This window comes from Phocoena sinus, chromosome 2 (genome assembly GCF_008692025.1).
Source record: "Phocoena sinus isolate mPhoSin1 chromosome 2, mPhoSin1.pri, whole genome shotgun sequence".
Taxonomy (NCBI): Eukaryota; Metazoa; Chordata; class Mammalia; order Artiodactyla; family Phocoenidae; genus Phocoena; species Phocoena sinus.
Genome location: NC_045764.1, coordinates 113517968 through 113526319, shown reverse-complemented (window position 1 = coordinate 113526319; position 8352 = coordinate 113517968).

Here is an 8352-nt window from a genome sequence, read left to right as displayed (position 1 = left end):
TGCCTACACAGTGCCTTAGTGGTTGGGCATGCTCCTCCGGGCAGGTGGAAGAAGGAATCTTAGGGTAATGGGACGGCTCTAAAGATAATGTAGCTGTGGCTGCTAAGCCAAGGAACCCCCAAAACAGAAATAAATGGTGACAGCAGTGAGGGGCATGTTATTCAGTAGAGACCTTTGGGTGGTCTGAAACACTTCACATTTATTCAGGTGAACTGAATGCAAAACCTTCCTAATGGGCTCAGAGCTGCTCTCTCCCTCTGTGCCCCCTTCTCTTCTATCCTGACTTCAGTTTCATTAAGGAGGAAGATGACCAAAGGCGAGACTCAGTGCATCCTGCCTTAGTATGCTGGGGAGCTTCGCAGAGGAGAGAGAGTCAAACTTTCACGGCTCCGTTGGATATCGTTACCCAAGTCATTATCCTACCCATTCCTGTGGGAGGAGGGGCACCAGAATTCAACTAGTGGAGTCTGGGCAATTTTTGCAGTGGAGAACAGAAATTTATGTGACCCTGTTGGGTGCAGCCGTTTGGGCCTATTCAGTGTACTGCTGTAGCTTCCACTGGGGAATGCGTAATGGGTATTGATGTTTACATGTCTGGGCTATCAATGCCTGTCAGTGCTAGAGGTGACACTCATGTTCGGGAAGAGATGTATGTAGAGAAATACTAGTACCTTTGGATCCCCACAACCCAAATGACCCCCTTGAGCTACAAGTCTCTATGACTAATGGTCTAACCATTTAGAGTCTGGCAAAAAGAAGCATCTTCCATCTGAGGTGCTCCTTGGATATTTGGACTCCTGGGCCCCCTTGCCCCCTGGTAGTGGCTCTCCTTTTGTAAACAGCTAGGAACTTGCTACTGGGCTGTTCTTGGAACTGACTCATGGAAGCCTTTTGACTCTCCGGCGTGATAGTTTCATTTCAGGGTGAATCAGCTGGACTCAAACAGGATGGGGAGGCCAAACCAGCCTTGCTGTCAGAGGGAAATGCTGTATTCCAGCGTGCAGCTGACCAGGCTCGGTAGCGTCTCAGCTTTACATGAAAAAGGGGCAGCCCTCCCTCTGGGAATACTTTACCTCTTGTTCTGCTGCTTGAAGCAAAACTGCTGGTTCAGTGGGGGCCTCGGTTCACAGAGATGACCCTGAGTGCTAAGGTCTACTTCACTGGTGGTTTGGCTAAGCTTAAACCTGACGGTATCTGCTGAGCTTCTGCTACTATTTAGCCCCAGTGTCAGCTCTGCAGAACCAAACATGGGCATGCTTGTTCCATTTGCTGTTAAAACTCAAGGCAGTTCTCACAGCCCTGGCCAATACTCCCCTTGATACAACTTATCTTTTTACTGGCCCCTGGGCTGTAGCCAGTGGTCTAGCAGTTTGGTCTGTCACTTGGAAAACTACTGATCGGTAGGTTAAAGACATCCTTCTTTGGGGCTGCAAAATGTCATAAATCACAGCTGCTGATCGAAGTGTCTGTGTCACTTATGTAGATGCCCATAATATGGGCCAGTTCTCTGGTACGAAGCTACTGTTCACGTCAAGACTGCACCACCCGGATCGCCACCATTACTGAACGTGGCAACACAGCTACCCTCGTAGGCTCTGTGCAAGGTGAAGGACTCCGTTTCTGATGCAGAGGCTACCACTGCAAGCCAGACTTGTGACTCTTGCCAAAAGCATTTTGGTGAGGGGGGTGACGTAGCGTGGGCCCTCACCCCGACGTCGTTGCTCTTGGCCACTTGAATACATCAGAACTTTGACTTCCTCTTGGGGCTGTCTGTTGTGCCTCACGGCTGTTGGCATTTTCTGGGCTTATAATATTGCTGTTCCAGCCTAATCAGCTGATTCCAGCCACACTGTTGTGGCCCTTGAAACTGCTCTGTGTCATGTTTTCATGGCCCATTTGTAGCTTGACAGTGGTATGCTTTTTTTTTTTTTGTAATCACAAAAGCTACTCAACCGTGCGCTGACAGTCAAGGTATTCGAGGGCCATTTCATGCTCCCTGCCATTCACAGGTATCTGGTATCATTGAGTATTGGAATGGCCTCCCGAAAAATCAATTTAAATATATTTTTGACTCTTCATCCCTCATCTCTTCCTGGTGCATATACCTTCATAAGGCAGTTTGGTCACTGTATGTGGCTGTGCTCAGAAAGGGACCATCTCTTCTCATCCACTTTCTGGTTAGTGATTCGGACGATCTTTTATTATTTTACCATTTGGGATTCCTCCCTGACCATTCCTGGGCATGATGCTTTCCTGTTCACTCGTGGTAACCCCAGGCTGGTAGGTTGGCCGCCCAGCCAAGAGGGGGCCTAGGGCTTTCAGACTGGCTCAGTCCCCTGGCTTCTCTTGTTGGACTGATATAGCTCCATATCATAAGGCTAATCGGTACTTGGTTGAGTACACCACCTTGGGATTCACCCAGTGGTTCATGCAGGCCAAGGTCAGTGGCCTAATGAGTTTCTATAAGTTTTATAAAATGCCTTATCTCTTTTGTACCTGCCTCTTCCAAATGAGAGGTCTGGGTGAGTAGAGACGATTGGAAAAATGGTGAAGTTATAGCTACTGGAATGGGACAGACTGATTTTATGGTGATGGAGAGAAAGAACAACTCCAGTGCTTGAGGTGAGAACACTTTAAACTCCAGGACAGGGAGGGAGGAACTCTAATGATCTTTTGTCTTTCAGAGCCACCCTGGATCCTTCCTCAGGAAGGAAAATGCCCTGATGTGGCTCTCCCAATGGTGCAAGGCCCTTAAATGGAACTGACTGCCGAATCTGCCATCCCCCTCCTGCACCTCCAGATGGCTCTGACCATGATTTTGATTGCCATTCCCTTTGACCTTACCAAGAAGTCTATCAAATAAAGCAGAGGATAGCCCCAGCTTCTTCATCTCCCATGCAAAACACTGGTTAACACCTCTGGATGTGTTCCATTTCCATAGCCGTCGCTCAGTCTCCAGGGGGTGAACAAATGCCACCTTCCTGCTGGCACTGGACAGACAGGACAGTTTGGACTGTCGGCCCTCAGGCAATCCCTCCAAAAATAGTGACTAGATTCAACTATTTACACTGAACTGGGAACCCTAACTAAGATATACCAGCTTGCCAGGAGGCCCCTTGGAGGAACTGTCAACCTACGCCCTTTGAATAATGGAGGTGTCACTTGAGGCCAACAATTGTAAAAACATTTTCTTTCCAGGGACACCACATGTGACCTCTGGACTTTATTTCTTGTGTGGAAGTCAGGAGTTAACTTGTCTCCTGAAAAACACCCTCTGGGGCAATCATGAGAGACCTGCAAGTGTTTAGAAATACCCCTGACAGATCACGTGGCCCTCAGATGACTGCAGAGATCTCTCCCACAAGGCTCTCCAGAAAGGTAACTGATTTGTTATTCATGTACACCTTATGGGCAGTGATCCCTATAACAGGAGTCATCCAATTAGAAAAGGTGGTACAGAATTTCATGATTTTAGCTGAAGTGATCCATGGCACTGCCTTGGCCCTAGAAGGATTTCAGGTCAGCCTCAACTCATTAGCCAAAGTTGTTACGGATAAGAGAATTGACCTAGACTTCCTCCTTATGGGCCAAGGTGGATTTTGTGCAATCTCAAGTACACCTTGCTGTGCCTGGTTTAATGCCTTGGGCCAAGTGGAAAGGTCAATACAGAAACATGGCTTTCTAAATTAGACCCTGATAGTTCTGGGGATTTGTTAAGCTGGGTTGGTTCTAGAATGCTGGGGGCCATGGTTGAGATCAAGGTAGGATGGCCTCATCCTGTTGTCAGAATCCTATTTGATAGTAGCCTTAATTAAATGCTGTGCTAGATAAGTTGATTTGGTTCCAGCCTCTGTTGGTTAGATTAATTAGAGTGGCTGATGGAGCGGCGTAATGATGTATAGAAACTGGGACTTCCCTGGCGGTCCAGTGGTTAAGACTCCATGCTTCCAATGCAGGGGTTGTGAGTTCAATCCCTGGTCAGGGAGCAAAGATCCCATATGCCAAGCAGCGTGGCCAAAAAAAGAGAGATGTATAGAAACTAATGTGTGCGTGGAGTGGATATTGTTGGGAGATAGTTCTCTGTGGGCCTCTCACATTTTCTGCATGTCTTATAACAGTGGTTCTGATTGCCTTTGTTCCCGACTATCTTTCTAAGGATGTTTGTTAAAGGAACAGCTTTGGAAGATGTAGTGTCTCCTTTTAGGGTGAATGGTAGGTTTGCTTAGAACCTTGGAAGATAACAGAGTGTTCGTCTCTGGAGCAAAAGGCAGAGACATGCTTACTGTCCAGTATAAAAAGATTTGGGTTCTCAAAGTTCAGGGGTTCTCGCCTGTAATGAAACCCATTGTATGTATAGATGTTACCTAGGCCCTCTTTATGCCTCTCTGTGAGAATTAGAGCTTGAGGATCCTTAACAAGAAACTCTATCCTCCAGCTACTTATATTGCTGAGGGCAATAAAGACCTTTGTCTCTGACTCTGGAGTCTCCTGTCTTTGTCAGCATCCGTCAGACAGTTAATAGGCTAACTTGTGAGCTTTCAAGCAGAATGAAATCTCGGTCCCTTTAAACTTCTTTACTTCATTTACCTTGAGTAATAAAATAGTACCATGGTTTTATTAAAGCATAATATTTTTTCTTGGTATTTGTTTTCTTGATTTGTCAGCTTTCAGTCTTTGCAATATATACAAAGCCTGGATCTTGTTATTTTACTTTATTTAATTTAATTTATTTATTTAAAAAAAATTTATTTAGTTATTTATTTTTGGCCGCGTTGGGTCTTCGTTGCTGCATGCAGGCTTTCTCTAGTTGCGGCATGCGGGCGCTACTCTTCATTGCGGTGCATGGGCTTCTCACTGAGGTGGCTCCTCTTGTCACGGAGCACAGGCTTCAGTAGTTGTGGCACGTGGGCTCAGTAGTTGTGGCTCGCGGGCTCTAGAGCACAGGCTCAGTAGTTGTGGCGCACAGACTTAGTTGCTCCGCGACATGTGGGATCTTCTTGGACCAGGGCTTGAACCTGTGTCCCCTGCTTTGGCAGGTGGATTCTTAACCACTGTACCACCAGGACAGTCCCTATTTTATTTTATTTTATAGTTTACATGGAAACCCTAGTTTCTCTGATTCTTAAATATTCACCAGGGTTTTTAAAAGCATATGTCAAATGTCCTTACACGAACATTTTTACAGTACAGAATTGAACTCTTTACTAATGGTTGGTCAAGCTATTCATGAGAACCATCTACTTCGCTCCCTCCTCAATGAGGAAAGGCTAGTTTAGTAGTCTAGGTGAGAAAAAGAGGGTAACTTGGACCAAGGTGGTGGCACTGAGGTAGAAGCAAGATATGGTGACAAAGTAGATATAGAGAGTGAGGGGGAGGAGAGAGTCCAGGTTTCTGTCCTGAGCAACTTGGTAAGTGGTGACATTCACTGACATGGGGACTTGGGGGAAACGATCAGGTGTAGGGGTGATCCTGCAGGAGTCAGTGGGTTGTAGATGGTAAAGGGCTTTGTAAGCCCTAGAGCAGTGGGAGTCATTGGAGAGTTTTAAACGAGGGCGTGATATCAGATTTGCTTTTTTTTTCTTTTTTTGGCCACACCGCGTGCCTGTGGGACCTTAGTTCCCTGACCAGGGATTGAACCCGGGCGCTCTGCAGTGAAAGCACGGAGTCCTAACCACTGGACCGCTAGGGAATTCCCCAGATTTGCATTTTAGTAAGATCATTCTGGTTACAACGTTAAACATGGATTGGAGAGGATAAAAACTCTGGTAGGAAAACTATTTAAAAGGCTGTTAGAGGGCTTCCCTGCTGGCGCAGTGGTTGAGGGTCCGCCTGCCGATGCAGGGGACGCGGGTTCGTGCCCCGGTCCGGGAAGATCCCACATGCCGCGGAGCGGCTAGGCCCGTGAGCCATGGCCGCTGAGCCTGCGCGTCTGGAACCTGTGCTCTGCAACGGAAGAGGCCACAACAGTGAGAGGTCCGCGTACCGCAAAAAAAAAAAAAAAAAAGGCTGTTAGAGTAATTCAGGCAGCGCATGGTGGTCAAACTAAGCTTGTTGCAGTGGAGATGAGAAGTGGAAAAAATTGAGAGATGTCAAGGGTAGAGGAGATTTGGAAGTCATGGTTGCTGACCAGATTTTTGGCTGACTCAGTTGAGTGGTTATTGAATTTTTAATGAAGTTTTGATTCATTAAAAATTAATATAAAGAGGGGAATGGGTTTGGCATAGGAGGAAATGATTTAAGTTTTTGATGTGTCAAGTTTGATGTTGATGAAATATTTGAGTGGAGCTGTTTAGTAGTCTGATGAATATGGAGAGATAATAATCAGGAAATGGATCTAGGATTAAGAACCACTGTTATAATATATATTTGAAGCTTTTTGCAATGAACATGAATTAATTAATAATTTAAAAAAACTATAATGCTATACGATAGATTGGAACATGGCAAAATGGGGAAAAACTGGCAGTATCTATGAAAGTATGTTTACTTTCCTAATCTACAAAAACATTTTGGAAATCAATAAGAAATAGAGTCCCATAACCCCTATTCAAAAACACTTGGGACTATAAATATTTCAGAATTCCGATTTTTGGGGGCTCTAGAAAGGTAAATGGTGTATATTATTTAATATTCCTAGTGAGGCCCAGGGCAATATGCAGTTTATCAAATATATTTTTAGTTCTGCATTGAACTATATGAATATTCACAGTAAATGAGGTAAATAAAACTATAAATAGTTTTGCATCAGTCCAGAGAACGTTTTGCTGACAAAAGAGTTCATATCAAGCCAGATTATGCTACCAAATGGGTTGTGAACAATTTAAGATTTTCAGAGTCTTTTTGATTTTGGGGATTGCAAATAAGAGATTGTTGATTTGTACCAACATTTCAGTAAAACATTGGGCAAGAGCAGAAACATGTCACAAAAGAAGAAATAGGAAATAACCAGAAAATATATAAAAAGGTATTTAGCTTCACTGGTGATCAAAGAATGCCAATAAAAATAAGATATTTCATTACCTGTCAGATGGGCAGAGGTTGATAACCTAGGATTGGCATGCGGAGCTGGGTGGGAAGCTTCATTGTGGGAAGCAGCATTCTAAGATGGTCCCATGACCTCTGCCCTCTGGTGTTATGTCCTCTAGAACCCCCTCCCCTTGACAGTGGGTAGGACATGTGATTTGCTTCAATGACAGCAGTGATGGGATGTCACTTTCATGATTATGTTACATTTTTAAAGACCCTATCTTGGCACACTGGAGAGGAGAGATTCTGTGACTGGCCTTGAAGAAGCAAAGTGCCATGCTTTCAACTTACTATGGAGAAGGCCATGTGGCAGGGAACTGTGGGCAGCCTCTAGGTGCTGCGGGCAGCCTCTAGCTGACAGCTGGTAAGAAGCCAGATTCTCATTCATACAGCTACCAGGTAGAAAATTCTCCTTTAGTTGAGTGTCCAGATGAGAACACAGCTCAGCTGACACCTTGGCTGCAACCTTGTGAAACTCTCAGTGAAGAACACAGGGAAGCTGTACCTACACTCCCCAACCACAGACACTTCTATGCTTTTAAGTTTGTTTATTATGTAGCAATATAATACTAATACATTCATGCAGGTAGAAGTGTATATTGTCTCAAGGTGTATCAATATTTAAAAAACAAAAAACACAACAAGCAAACAGAAATATATATAGGACTCCCCTGGTGGCGCAGTGGTTAAGAATCCACGTGCCAATGCAGGGGACACGGGTTCGAGCCCTGGTCCAGGAATATCCCACATGCTGTGGAGCAACTAAGCCCGTGCGACACAACTACTGAGCCTGTGCTCTAGAGTCTGTGCCACAACTACTGTGCCTGCGCGCCTAGAGCCCGTGCTCCGTAACAAGAGAAGCCACCGCAATGAGAAGCCCACGCACTGCAACGAAGAGTAGCCCCCGCTCCGCAACTAGAGAAAGCCTGCTCGCAGCAACGAAGACCCAATGCAGCTCCCCCCCACAAAAAAAAATATATATGTCTTTTGACCCAGCAGCTCTACCCTTAGTCTATAGACAGTTAAATTATATGTTCAAGGATATTAATTGAGATGAGGCTTAAACAGTAGAAAAGTGGTAACAAGGTGAATGGCTGTTCATTGAGGACTGGTTAACTTATGGTGTATTTATACTTAAAAATGACGTACACATTTAGTTTATGTTATGGAGAGACAGCAAATAGTAAACGGTATGTACTAGATACCATAATGGGCCAAAATCTCCACCTCTCCCCCTTTTTTACTGTCAAAGGGCATGATATACTTTAGGTCTGTTATTCAAAATGGTTTTGCTCATCTCAAAGCCCAGAATTAGGCAGAATTTCC